Source organism: Bos javanicus, chromosome X, assembly GCF_032452875.1.
Source record: "Bos javanicus breed banteng chromosome X, ARS-OSU_banteng_1.0, whole genome shotgun sequence".
Lineage (NCBI taxonomy): Eukaryota > Metazoa > Chordata > Mammalia > Artiodactyla > Bovidae > Bos > Bos javanicus.
In genome coordinates, this window is record NC_083897.1 from 50399556 (window position 1) to 50415151 (window position 15596).

Here is a 15596-nt window from a genome sequence, read left to right on the forward strand (position 1 = left end):
TCAACCCCAGTAGTTGGCTCTCATACAAAAAGGAAAAAATACTCTATAAACTTTTTTTTTTTTTTTTTACTGCTGCCAAGTCACTTCAGTCATATCCGACTCTTGCAACGCCATGGATGGCAGCCAACCAGGCTCCCCCGTCCCTGGGATTCTCCAGGCAAGAACACTGGAGTGGGTTGCCAGGAGAAGGAACTACTTTTACTACTCTGCTCTTAATAGCATACTCAATTTAGTTCAGTTCAGTTGCTCAGTCATGTCTGACTCTTTGCGACCCCATGAATCGCAGCATGCCAGGCCTCCCTGTCCATCACCAACTCCCAGAGTTTACTCAAACTCATGTCCATTGAGTTGGTGATGCCATCCAGCCATCTCATCCTCTGTCGTGCCCTTCTCCTCCTGCCCCCAAACCATCCCAGCATCAGGGTCTTTTCCAATGAGTCAACTCTTCGCATGAGGTGGCCAAAGTATTGGAGTTTCAGCTTTAGCATCAGTCAAAAGTGGAAACAGTGTCAGATATTATTTTTTGGGGTTCCAAAGTCATTGCAGATGGTGATTGCAGCCATGAAATTAAAAGACACTTCTTGGAAGGAAAGTTATGACCAACCTAGGTAGCATATTCAAATGCAGAGACATTACTTTGCCAACAAAGGTCCATCTACTCAAGGCTATGGTTTTTCCAGTGGTCATGTATGGATGTGAGAGTTGGACTGTGAAGAAAGCTGAGTGCCGAAGAATTGATGCTTTTGAACTGTGGTGTTAGAGAAGGCTCTTGAGAGTCCCTTGGACTGCTAGGAGATCCAACCAGTCCATTCTAAAGGAGATCAGTCCTGGGTGTTCTTCTATGTAAATATATATACATATATTTGTGTGTGTGTATAACTGAATCACTTTGCTATACAGTAGTATTTAACATAACACTGCAATTCAACTGTGAAAGTAAAATGAAAGTGTTAGTCATTCAGTCATGTCTGACTCTTTGCAACCCCATGGATTGTAGATCATCAGACTCCTTTGTCTATGGGATTTCCCAGGCAATAATCCTGGAGTGTGTTGCTGTTCTCTTCTCCAGGGGATCTTTCTGACCCAGGGATCAAATCTGGGTCTCCTGCATTGCAGGCAGACTCTTTACCATCTGACTCACCAAATCAACTATATTTCAATAAAAAAATAATTTAAAAACTTTTGAAAAGAGCATAACATAAATGTATATATATGTTAGTCGCTCAGTCATGTCCAACTCTTTGTGACTTCATGGACTGTAGCCCACCAGGCTTCTCTGTCCATGAGATTGTCCAAGAATACTAGAGTGGGTTGCCATTTCCTTCTCCAAACATCAATGCATAATCCAAAGCAAAAGTTTAAATTGATACTTTGAGATACCCGGGAAGGAAAAGGGGCTCGAACTCAAGAGTCAATACAGAAGAACTGCTGTCAACACTGGAATGGTAAATCATAGGTTATATAGGCCTATAGTCTACATAGTACAGACTAATGCAGAGTAACTTAAGAACAAAGTAGGAGCTCAGATATCAGTGCTAAGATGTTATGTCCTGAGTCAGAGCAGCAGCAGAACTGTAAGATTGTAAACTTCAAATGGGATTGAACTGTTAACTGGGACAAAGCTGAGCCCATAGTGTACTTCACTAGTCCAAACTGGGATAATTCAAGAAAGCATAAGCAAGAGAAATCAGGTGAGGGCTAATATCTTTCCTAGGCAAGAACTAGGATGCGAGTATGTGCTTTGATAACAGAAAGTGTTTTGCACATAGTAGTAGACAATTCCTATCTTCCTTTTTACTATGAGCTGGGCGTCATTGTACACATGTCCTTTTGACAACAAAAAAATATTAGATTCTCAAGGACTCATGTGTACCCTTTAGATAAGAACTTATCCAAGCCATAATTTGCAAGATTAAAATGATAATCTTAAGGGATTAAACTGCCCAAGAAGCTATATGTTTTTTGTAATATCAATAGAGAAATGTTGAAATGTTAACAGCATGGAAATCTACCTCTTTAGAGAATTGTCTGTGTTTTATAGACCCTCAGAGCTTAGAGGAACCAGAGAGACCATCCATATCAAACTTCTGCTAAATACAGGAATAACCTATACAATCACCCAGACCTCTGGTCATTTAGCATTTATTTAAACATTTCCAGAGCTAAGGCACCCATTCAATTTTCAAATGGTTCCAGTTTTCATATTCCAGCCAAAATCTGCCTTCCTGATAACACATTCTTCTACCTGAGTTTGACTCTTTAGAGCCACTTAGAGAGAAACATTTTCCCTGGTGGCTCAGATGGTAAAAAAAATCTGCCACAATGTGGGAAATCTGGGTTAGATCCCTGATCTCCAGGGTCAGGAACATCCCCTGAAGAAGGGAACGGCAACCCATTTCAGTATTCTTGCCTGGAAAATCCCACGGACAGAGGAACCTGGCAGGCTACAATCCATGGAGTTGTAAAGAGTCGGACACAAATGAGTGACTAACACACACACACATACACACACACGCACACACAAAAGATCTAATCCTTCTTCCATCTAACAGTCCATGATTAAAAAGACAGGAAAGGTCACTGACATTGCCTTTTCAGCTGGTAAAGATTCAAAGATCCCATACATTGGGTTCACATAGAGAAATAAAGTAAAATGGAGTGAGAAAGAGAGATACCATCACAGATTGTTCAGATGGTAAATAAACATTGTGAAATACACTCGAAAGCCACCTTCTGCAATTCTAGTGGCATGGTTATTAGACTTGAAACTCTCTTCAGGAAAAAAAAAACTACTTCTAATTTATTATTATGTCCCTGGCACATATTAGAAGATCAAATAGTTTGGGGTTAGGTAAGCTTTATTTTCCAAAGAACCAAAAAAAGGTTGAATTAAGGATCAAAGACATGTTTTGAAGAGAATGCGAGGTAAGCCAAACCAAAGACCTAGAAGAAAAATTGTCCTGTTATCTCCAACCTATTAACAAGTTGCTAGGAGAAATACTTAAATTCTAATAATATCAGGCTCACAAATGCTTTTCATCATCTCTATATGTTTATATATAGATGTAACATGCTTTTCATTATCTCAATTGTACAGCTATGCAGACATAACTTTTAAGCATTTTTAAAAGTTAAAGGGAAAAAAGCAAATGTGATGTGCTTAGTATAGAAGAAAAAATGATGATGATGATAGCTAACATTTATTGACCATTCATTACATGCCAGATACTGTCCTGTTTTACATAAATGATTTCCTTTATATCCCATGAGTCATGTATTATCATCTTCATGTTAAAATGAGGAAAATATCATCTTAGAGAGTTTATGTAACTTACCTAAAGTCTCAGAGCAAGTATTGGAACTGAATTAAACTTGGGTCTGAATGACTTCTAAAATATGTTAATGATACTATTGAAGACATTATTGTCAACAAATTTTCCTGTAAAGATGACATCATAGCAAGATTCTTAATATGACTAGTGACCAGAGCCACTTTCATCCTTGTTCTCATGTTCAAATTTTTAATGTTATCATTTTTGTTGAAAGTTGGATTGTCTCTATGAATTTTTCTCTGCTCAGACCCTAAAGCTCTAAAGATTATGCAGTAACTTTAGGAGACAAAAGAGGCCCCACTTATCTAAAAATTTCCCCCAGTTAGGATATGAAAGCAAAAAAGTTACCAGGCTATTTGCCACTTTCTAGAGGTGCTCTCTTTTCTCTTGCTGCAGTTGAATGACAAATGAAAACTGGCCAAGAGAAAAATTACTTGGTGATGAATTGTGGTCAAAAGTCATGAGAAACACATTTAAAATTGTCTAGAAATAAAGTTGAACTTCTTCCAGCTAGATACATAGACACACCCCAAACAGCTATGACAAAAAACTCCATCACAGAACTGCCTATCCAAGAGATTATATTCAATCCTAAGGTTTGGAGTGTAGTAAAAAAGTCATGCATGGAAGTGAGGCCAACTCCATAGAATGTGTCAGCACATTTTCTCATTCAATCTGTATCTACACATTTTTTTTTAGAAAGAAAGCGAATCACCAGAGAAGTATTTCAGCATTTTATTTTCCTTTTATTCTGTCTAGCCAATTTAGAAGTGACTTGATAAGTGGTGAGAGGAACAGAGTTTGGAATTAGAAAGACATGGATTAAAATTTCGAGCTCTGCCACTTTCTACAAGTTGTGTGATGAGTCAGCTCTACCTCTCTGATCCTCATCTGTAATATGTGCATATTATGCATGAGTATATATTATGTAAATAATGTATATGTATACATATACACATATGTATGTTATGTACAACTTATGTGTATGTATACACACAGACTTCATAGATTACAAACATTAGTAATACATATATAAACTACATTCCATAAAATAGGCTTTCAGTAGCAAATATTGCTGTATGGATTTTTCTCCACACTTTTGTGTATATTAGAAATGTCACTTTTCTGTTTAAATTTTGTTAAAGTCTACTTTGAGCCCCTATCCTATTGGGCCAGCAGTAAATTAAATCTCCATTACTGGGCATCCCAAGAGTATTACACAGTACAGAACATTTGGAGAGGAACTTTGATTTTAGGTTTATACCAGTCACCCCTGACAAGCTCACATTGGTCATTTAAAGTTGGAAAACTCAGCAGCTTCTATAAAACACAGGCATAGATTTGACAAATGATAGACCTCATATTTTGCCACACACACAGCACAAGCACCAGTTTTGGCACTTTGATCCACCATCCCTAACCAGTTACAAGGTCTCATGACCTACTGCTTTTCAAACCCATTTTGAAAGATCTCACCTTAGGACTTTTCATTTCAGTTAAGCTCTCCAATGAGTTGATGCTTTTCAAAACTCAGAAGTTTTACTATTTGTTTGCTTGTTTGTTTTGTGGTAACTTTGGCAACATAAACTACATCCCACACCCAGACACAGTATGGTCTAACTACCCTCTAGAAATAGGAGAGAAGAAAATACAGAGAACAGAACACATATAACTCCTTTGTGTTTCTTCTAACAATTATAAAAATAAACAATCCCTACCATTTAACATGCCAATAAATGATTCTGGACCAACTGTTTTTATATCATCTCCAAGCAAAATGGTAAAGTGAGTAAAATGGGTCCTTCATTCTGCTTTCTTCTCTGCCCATCTTTTAGGGTCCCTTAATCCTATCCAGGTGTGCAGAGCCCTCAAAAATCTTAATGTTCCACACACGCCTATGGTTACCAACTCATACTGGTTTACACAGGAAAATTCTGATTTTAAAATGGAAAGTGCTACATCCCTGGAGACTCCTGAAGCCTAGACAAACAGGGAAGGCATAACTTCCCTCCTTAGCACTCCAGGTTTTACAGCTGTTGTTTCTCTGTTAAAATGCATACTCCTTTTGCCAGCTAATCTAATAAACATATTCAAAATAAGGTTTAGATGTGTCACCTCTCCCTGATAACATTCTCATTTTAGCTAGGGTATTCAAATTCAAACACAGTTATTTTAGGCAGTGTAGTAGGGCTGATGCCAGAAATATAGAAAGGGACTTAGGAGACTTTTAGGGTACTTGAAATCTTACCATTTGGGTGCCACCTACTTGGCCTACAAGTAGAGTTAACACTTGGACCTGATGGTTCTATGTCTCACTCTCAAACATCTGGCTTTAAAAAAAAAAAATCTGAGAATGTTTAAAATATGAGTACCTAACAAAAGAGACACAGATGTATAGAACAGTCTTTTGGACTCTGTGGGAGAGGACAAGGGTGGGATGATTTGGGAGAATGGCATTGAAACATATATATTATCATATGTGAAATGAATTGCCAGTCCAGGTTCAATGTATGATACAGGATGCTCAGGGCTAGTGCACTGGGATGACTCAGAGGGATGGGATGGGGAGGGAGGTGGGAGGGGGGTTCAGAAAAATATACATATATATGAGTACTTAGACCTTTTACCTTGGGCTTCCCAGGTGGCGCTAGTGATAAAGAATCCACCTGCCAGTGCAGGAGATGTAAAGAGATGTGGGTTCGATCCCTAGGTCAGGAAGATCCCCTGGAGGAGTGCATGGCAACCCACTCCAGTATTATTGCCTGTCAAAATTTTACAGCTTTAGGCTTATATCATGCATCATTGAGTCATAAAATAGGAAACATCTGTTTGAATTTGCAAGAAAGTATCAAACAAAGACTTCTTAACACAGCTCATCAAAACCCAGCAAAAGCAAAACAACCAGCAGGTCAAAGGGGTAGTATTATGACCATCTCCACATTCAGAAGATTCTAGGAATGTCTTGTAATCTGTGCTAATAATGTCTTATAATCAGTGCCGATATTCTATTTGCCACCTCTGGTGCTAGTGCTGCAGAAACCAAACCATGGATTTTAATTTGATTAAAAATGTAAGTGCCCTAATTTTACAGTGCTAGGAATATCTTGTAATTAGGAAAGTCACTGCTAATCATTATAGTACCGGTACTGAGGTCATGGGAGAGAAACTGAAGCATATATCAAACAAATGTCTCTAGTTCAGATGTAATTGGCATTGGATATCAATTATAAATATGACATAATACAGATGGTGGGCAAGAGATAATGGTGAGGCTACCAGAGGACTCTTGGTTCTCAAATCAACATGCAAACAAATATATTGTTTTCATTATGGAATGCAATGCTGCTGACCAGGAAGAATTGATCACTCTGCAAAAATTCAAATAAAAAAGCCCTGAGTTTCCCATTTCTACTATGTTAATCAGCAAGAGTATGTGAGGGAGTGTCTGCTTATCTAAACTCTCAAATGCTCAAAAGCAGTGGCTATCAATGTTGACAACATGTGAAAATCACCCAGGAAGCTTTGAAAACAGAATCTACTGCCTGGGCCACCCCATAACATTAGCAATTTTGATTTAAGGGCTCTAAGGTAAGGTTGTGTGTGCATGCATGCCAAGTCATTTCAGTTGTGTCTGACTCTTTACAAACCTATATACCATAGCCAATCAGGCTCCTCTGTCCATGGGATTCTCCAGGCAACAATATTGGAGTGGGTTTCCATGCTCTCCTCCAGGGGATCTTCCCAATCCAAGAACTGAATCCAGGTCTCTCATGTCTCCTGCATTGGCATGTTGGTTCTTTACCACTAGCACCACCTGGGAAGCCCAGTTGAGGATATATATTCATTTTCTAATATGTGTAAGTCATGGAATATGCAAAATGGATAATATATAATCTATGTCCTAAGGATATTAAAGTACAAAAAAAAAAACCTAGTCAACGTTCAAATTCTTCAAAAACTATAAAATTTACTATAGTTTTCCTAGTCTCTACACACCAAAAAAAAAGAAAAGTATAGAAAGACCTCTATTATAATAATCACCCTGCAAGTCAGTCTTATCACAACATCTATATACTGCTGATGGTTAACACCACAGTGCCATGTACCAAGATGCTGAAGATATTCCCAAGGATTTGAGTATATTGAAAGATGATTGATAGATAAATAGAGATAGACATGTATCTCGTTTCTGTCGGGTCAGTTTATTTCTCTCCCTCAGTTCTTATCTCTTCATAACAAAGATTTGGAACAATGGACTAATTACAGCTCAAGCAGGCAGGATTTCTCAGTCCCTGTCTCATCATAGCAAGGATTTGAAACAAAGGACTGGTTATAGCTCAAGCAGACAAATCTTTTATTAAACAGAAAGTGTAAATTACAATCCCAAAACTTGGGAGCAGCTGACCCCAAAGGAGTGGCCATGACCCCTCTTGGCTTCCTTTTATATACTCCCTGTCTTCTCCTCTTGGTACTTCCCTCTGCAAAATGCAAAGGAGCATATGCATAAGGCCAGTCAGGGAAAGGGGCATGTCTGGGCACATGCAAAATCGGGCTTTTACATATTTACATCTAGGTGGATGTGGACTGAGAGTTTTGATTAACAGTCACAAGTTACATAACAGCAGGTTCTATCGCCCAGCTTTCTCATAATTCCAGCTCTTACAATCAGATATATGTATATATAGAATATTTGAGTGAGTGCTGCATCCTCAATCGTGTCTGACTCTTTGAGACCCCATGGGCTGTAGCCACCCCATCTTTCTCAGTCCATGCAATTTTCCAGATAAGAATACTAGAGTGGGTTGCTATTTCTTACTCTAGGGGATCTTCCTGACCTAGGGATAGAATCCATGTCTCTTGTGTTTTTTGCATTGGCTTATGGAGTCTTTACCACTGTGCCACCTGGGAAGCCCATGTAGGATATTTAGGAACACTTAATGGGCTCCTAGCTGCCTAAGGTTACTTGAAGACACAGCTGTGCATCAAATGCACATGTGCCAGAGTTGGAGAAGCCCCTGTGGTTATGTGCTTAGGGTGCATGTGCAGGAGTTGGAAAAGTCTCTGTGGTTATTTTTGTAGCATATCTGTGAACTCTCCTGGGAGGGTGTCTGAGATTGGGTTTAGAGATGATTAGCATGCATCCTTTTCAGCTAGGCTACCCCTCGTTGCTCCTGCCTAATGTCCTGCATAACATTTCCAACAAAGAGAGAAATAAAGACAGAGATAAATTTATTATGAGGAAATGGCTCATGTGATGAAGGAGGATGAGAAGTCCTAAGATCTGCAGTCAGGAAGCTGGAGATCCAGGAGAGTCAATGGTGTAAATTCCAGTCCAAAATCCAGCAACATCAAGCTCTAAAAAATGCTGATGTTTAACGACATGTTCAAAGGCAGGAAAAGACCAATGCCCTAGGCCAAACAATCAGGAAAGGAGAAGTTCCTTCCTACTTAATCTTTTTGTTCTACTTAGGTCTTCAATGATTGGATGTGGTCTATTCAAATTATGGAAGGAAATCTATTTTACTCAGTCCACTGATTCAAATGTTAATCTCATTCAAAAATACAAGGATTCTTCAATATTCAAAAATCAATCAATGTGATACACCACATTAACAAATTGAAAGACAAAAACAATATGATCATCTCAATAGATACAGAGAAAGCCTTTGACAAAATTGAACATCCATTTATGATAAAAACCCTCCAGAAAGCAGGCATATAAGGAACATACTTCAACATAATAAAAGCCATACATGATAAATCCAGAGCAAATATTATCCTCAACTGGGAAAAATTGAAACCATTTTCCCTAATGTCAGGAGCAAGACAAGGATGCCCACTCTCATCACTACTATTCAACATAGTTTTGGAAGTTTTTAACCACAGCAATCAGAGAAGAAAAAGAAATAAAAGGAATCCAGATTGGAAAAGAAGTAAAACTCTCACTGTTTGCAGATGACATGATCATCTACATCAGATCAGATCAGTCACTCAGTCATGTCCGACTCTTTGTGACCCCATGAATCGCAGCACGCCAGGCCTCCCTGTCCATCACCAACTCCCAGAGTTCACTCAGACTTACGTCTATAGAGTCAGTGATGCCATCCAGCCATCTCATCCTCTGTCATCCCCTTCTCCTCCTGCCCCCAACCCCTCCCAGCATCAGAGTCTTTTCCAATGAGTCAACTCTTCGCATGAGGTGGCCAAAGTACTGGACTTCCAGCTTTAACATCATTCCTTCCAAAGAAATCCCACGGCTGACCTCCTTCAGAATGGACTGGTTGGATCTCCTTGCAGTCCAAGGGACTCTCAAGAGTCTTCTCCAACACCACAGTTCAAAAGCATCAATTCTTCAGTGCTCAGCCTTCTTCACAGTCCAACTCTCACATTCATACATGACCACAGGAAAAACCATAGCCTTGACTAGATGAACCTTTGTTGGCAAAGTAATGTCTCTGCTTTTGAATATGCTATCTAGGTTGGTCATAACTTTCCTTCCAAGGAGTAAGCGTCTTTTAATTTCATGGCTGTAGTCACCATCTGTAGTGATTTTGGAGCCCAGAAAAATAAAGTCTGACACTGTTTCCCCATCTATTTCCCATGAAGTGATGGGACCAGATGCCATGATCTTCGTTTTCTGAATGTTGAGCTTTAAGCCAACTTACTCACTCTCCACTTTCACCTTCATCAAGAGGCTTTTTAGTTCCTCTTCACTTTCTGCCATAAGGGTGGTGTCATCTGCATGTCTGAGGTTATTGATGTTTCTCCTGGCAATACATAGAAAACCCTTAAGACTCCACCAGAAAATTACTAGAGCTAATCAATAAATATAGTAAAGTGGCAGGATATAAAATCAACACAGAGAAATCCCTCGCATTCCTATATACTAACAATGAGAAAACAGAAAGAGAAATTAAGGAAACAATTCCATTCACCATTGCGATGAAAAGAATAAACTACTTAGGAATATATCTACCTAAAGAAACTAAAGACCTATATATAGGAAACTATTAAAAACATTGATGAAAGAAATCAAAGATGACGCAAATAGTTGGAGAAATATACCATGCTCATGGATTGGAAGAATCAATATAGTGAAAATGAGTATACTACCCAAAGCAATCTATAGAGTCAATGCAATCCCTAACAAGCTACCAGTGGTATTTTTCAGAGAGCTAGAATAAATAATATCACAATTTGTATGGAAATACAAAAAACCTCGAATAGCCAAAGCAATCTTGAGAAAGAAGAATGGAACTGGAGGAATCAACCTGTCTGACTTCAGACTATACTACAAAGCTACAGTCATCAAGACAGCATGGTACTGACACAAAGACAAAAATACAGGTCAGTGGAACTAACTAGAAAGCCCAGAGATAAATACATGCACTGATGGACATCTTATCTTTGAAAAAGGAGGCAAGAATATACAATGGAGAAAAGACAATCTCTTTTACAAGTGGTTCTGGGAAAACTGGTCAACCATTTGTAAGAGAATGAAATTAGAGCACTTTTTTTTTCTAACACTACACACAAAAATAAACTCAAAATGGATTAAAGGTCTAAATGTAAGACCAGAAACTATAAAACTCCTAGAGGAAAACAGGCAAAACACTCTCGGACATAAATCACAGCAGGGTCGTCTAAGACGCACCTCCCAGATTAATGGAAATAAAAGCAAAAATAAACAAATGGGGCCTAAATAAACATAAAACCTTTTGCACAATGACGGAAACTATAAGCAAGGTGAAAAGACAGCCTTCAGAATGTGAGAAAATAATAGCAAATGAAGCAACTGACAAAGAATTAATCTCAAAAATATACAAGCAGCTCATGCAGCTCAATTCCAGAAAAATAAACGACCCAATCAAAAAATGGGCCAAAGAACTAAACATACATTTCTACAAAGAATTCATACAGATGGCTAAGAAATGCATGAAAAGATGCTCAACATCACTCATCAGAGAAATGCAAATCAAAACCACAATGAGGTACCATCTCACGCTGGTCAGAATGGCTGCTATGAAAAAGTCTACAAACAATAAATGTTGGAGAGGGTGTTTAGGAAAAGGAACCCTCTTACACTGTTGGTGGGAATGCAACTAGTACAGCCACTATGGAGAACAGTGTGGAAATTCCTTAAAATATTGGAAATAGAACTGCCATATGACACAGGAATCCCACTGCTGGGCATACACACTGAGGAAACCAGAATTGAAAGAGACACATGTATTCCAATGTTTATCACAGCACTGTTTACAATAGCTAAGACATGGAAGCAACCTAGATGTCCATTGACAGATGAATGGATAAGAAAGCTATGGTACACATAAACAATGGATTATTACTCAGCCATTAAAAAGAATGCATTTGAATCAGTTCTAATGAGGTGGATGAAACTGGAGCCTATTATACAGAGGAAAGTAAGTCTGAAAGAAAAACACCAATACAGTATATTAATGCATATATATGGAATTTAGAAAGATGGTAGTGATGACCCTATACACAAGACAGCAAAAGAGACACAGATATAAAGAACAGACTTTTGAACTCTGTGGGAGAAGGTGAGGGTGGGATGATTTGAGAGAATAGAATTGAAACATGTATATTACCATATGTGAAATAGATTGCCAGTCCAGGTTCGATACATGAGACAGGGCACTCAGGGCTGGTGCACTGGGATGATCCTGAGGGATGGGGTGGGAAGGGAGGTGGGAGGGGGTTCAGGATGGGGAACACATGTACATCCATGGCTGATTCATGTCAATGTATGGCAAAAACTACTATGATAGTGTAAAATAATTACCTTCCAATTAAAATAATTTAATGCATTTTTAATTAATTACTTTTAAAAACTTCAGGGAAAAAAAAAAAGAAAGAAAATGTGAACAGACACACCCTGAACAGTGTCTGACCAAATATCTGGGCACCCTTTATCCCAGTGAAGTTTGACACATAAAATTAATCATCACACTAATGAAAGATCAAAATATGATTCAAAGGTGGAAGTTCAGACTTGAAAAAATTAACAATTTTGTATTGTTACAAAACTTACACAAAATAATACTTGAAAAAGAAAATGAAAATCACCAAGAAGAGTAATTGATTATTCCAATCACTGTTAAGGAGTGTATTATTTTATATGCTAGAGAGTTTTAGGAATGCCCAAAATTTCTAAATCAAAGGTGACTGGAGATGTCACTAAGAACACAATTCCTGATCTTATTTCAATTTGTCACAATGAGCTGGAACAGTAGATCACATTTTTTTGGTTCATTTTATCCTTAAAATGTAGTAAATAATTAGTAAACAACAAGTAGGGGTTGTTGTTGTTTTTCAGTCTCCCAGCTGTGTCCGACTCTTTGTGACCCCATGGACTGCATCACACTAGGACTCCCTGTCCCTCACCATATCTCGAAGTTTGCCCAAGTTCATGTCCATTTCATGAGTAATGCCATACAGCCATCTCATTCTCTGATGCCCTCTTCTTCTTCTGCCCTCAATCTTTCCCGGCATCAGAGCCTTTTCTGTTCACATCAGGTGACCAAAATACTGGAGCTTCAGCTTCAGCATCAGTCTTTCCAATGAGTATTCAGGGTTGATTTCCCTTAAGATTGACTGGTTTGATCTCCTTGCTGTCCAAGAGACTCTCAGGAGTCTTCTCCAGCACCACAGTTTGAAGGCATCAATTCTTTGGCATTCTGCCTTCTCTACAGTCCAGCTCTCACAACTATACATGACTACTGGGAAAACCATAGCCTTGACTATATGGATCTTTGTTGACAGAGTAATGTTTCTGCTTTTCAAGACACTGACAAAGTTTGTCATCACTTTGGTTTCAAGAAGCAGTTGTCTTCTGGTTTCATGGCTGCAGTAACCATCTGCAGTGATTTTGAAGCCCCAAAAGAGGAAAACTGTCACTGCTTCCACCTTTTCATCTTCTATTTGCCATGAGGTAATGGGGCCAGATATGGAGATGACACCACCCTTATGGCAGAAAGTGAAGAAGAACTAAAAAGCCTATTGATGAAGGTGAAAGTGGAGAGTGAAAAAGTTGGCTTAAAGCTCAACATTCAGAAAACGAAGATCATGGCATCTGGTCCCATCACTTCATGGGAAATAGATGGGGAAACAGTGGAAACAGTGCCAGACTATTTTTCTGGGCTCCAAAATCACTACAGATGGTGACTGCAGCCATGAAATTAAAAGACGCTTACTCCTTGGAAGGAAAGTTATGACCAACCTAGATAGCATATTCAAAAGCAGAGACATTACTTTGCCAACAAAGGTTCATCTAGTCAAGGCTATGGTTTTTCCTGTGGTCATGTATGGATGTGAGAGTTGGACTGTGAAGAAGGCTGAGCGCTGAAGAATTGTGGTGTTGGAGAAGACTCTTGAGAGTCCCTTGGACTGCAAGGAGATCCAACCAGTCCATTCTGAAGGAGGTCAGCCGTGGGATTTCTTTGGAAGGAATGATGCTAAAGCTGAAACTCCAGTACTTTGGCCGCCTGATGGAAAGAGTTGACTCATTGGAAAAGACTCTGATGCTGGGAGGGGTTGGGGGCAGGAGGAGAAGGGGATGACAGAGGATGAGATGGCTGGATGGCATCACTGACTCGATGGACGTGAGTCTGAGTGAACTCTGGGAGTTGGTGATGGACAGGGAGGCCTGGCGTGCTGCAATTCAAGGGGTTGCAAAGAGTAGGACACAACTGAGCAACTGATCTGATCTGATCTGAATGGGGCCAGATGCCATGATCTTAGTTTATTTAATATTTCATTTTAAGCTGGGTCTTTCACTCTCCTCTTTCACCCTCAACAAGAGACTCTTTATTTCCTCTTTACTTTCTGCCATTAGAGAGGTTCAGTTAAGTTCAGTTGCTCAGTCGTGTTCAACTCTTTGCGACCCCGTGAATTGCAGCACGCCAGGCCTCCCTTTTCATCACCAACTCCCAGAGTTCACTCACTCATATCCATCGAGTCGGTGATGCCATCCAACCATCTCATCCTCTGTTGTCCCCTTTTCCTCCTGCCCCCAATCCCTCCCAGCATCAGAGTCTTTCCAATGAGTCAACTATTTGCATGAGGTGGCCAAAGTACTGGACTTCCAGCTTTAGCATCATTCCTTCCAAAGAACACCCAGAGCTGATTTCCTTCAGAATGGACTGGTTGGATCTCCTTGCAGTCCAAGGGACTCTCAAGAGTCTTCTCCAACACCACAGTTCAAAAGCATCAATTCTTCGGCGCTCAGCTTTCTTCACAGTCCAACTCTCACATCCATACATGACCACTGGAAAAACCATAGCCTTGACTAGATGAACCTTTGTTGGCAAAGTAATGTCTCTGCTTCTGAATATGCTATCTAGGTTGGTCATAACTTTCCTTCCAAGGAATAAGCGTTTTTTAATTTCATGGCTGCAATCACCATCTGCAGTGATTTTGGAGCCCAAAAAATAAAGTCTGACACTGTTTCAACTGTTTTCCCATCTATTTCCCATGAAGTGATGGGACCAGATGCCATGATCTTCATTTTCTGAATGTTGAGCTTTAAGCCAACTTTCTCACTCTCCACTTTCACCTTCATCAAGAGGCTTTTGAGTTCCTCTTCACTTTCTGCCATAAGGGTGGTGTCATCTGCCTATCTGAGATTATTGATATTTCTCCTGGCAGTCTTGATTGCAGCTTGTGCTTCTTCCAGCCCAGCGTTTCTCATGATGTACTCTGCACATAAGTTATATAATCAGGGTGACAATATACAGCCTTGACGTACTCCTTTTCCTATTTGAAAATAGTCTGTTGTTCCATGTACAGTTCTAACTGTTGCTTCCTGACCTCCATACAGGTTTCTCAAGAGGCAGGTCAGGTGGTCTGGGATTCCCATCTCTTGAAGAATTTTCCACAGTTGATTGTGATCCACACAGTCAAAGGCTTTGGCATAGTCGATAAAGCACAAATAGATGTTTTCTGGAACTCTCTTGCTTTTTCCATGATCCAGCAGATGTTGGCAATTTGATCTCTGGTTCATCTGCCTTTTCTAAAACCAGCTTGAACATCTAGAAGTTCACGGTTCACGTATTGCTGAAGCCTGGCTTGGAGAATTTTGAGCATTACTTTACTAGCATGTGAGATGAGTGCAATTGTGTGGTAGTTTGAGCATTCTTTGGCATTGCCTTTCTTTGGGATTGAAATGAACACTGACCTTTTCCAGTCCTGTGGCCACTGCTGAGTTTTCCAAATTTGCGGGCCTATTGAGTGCAGCACTTT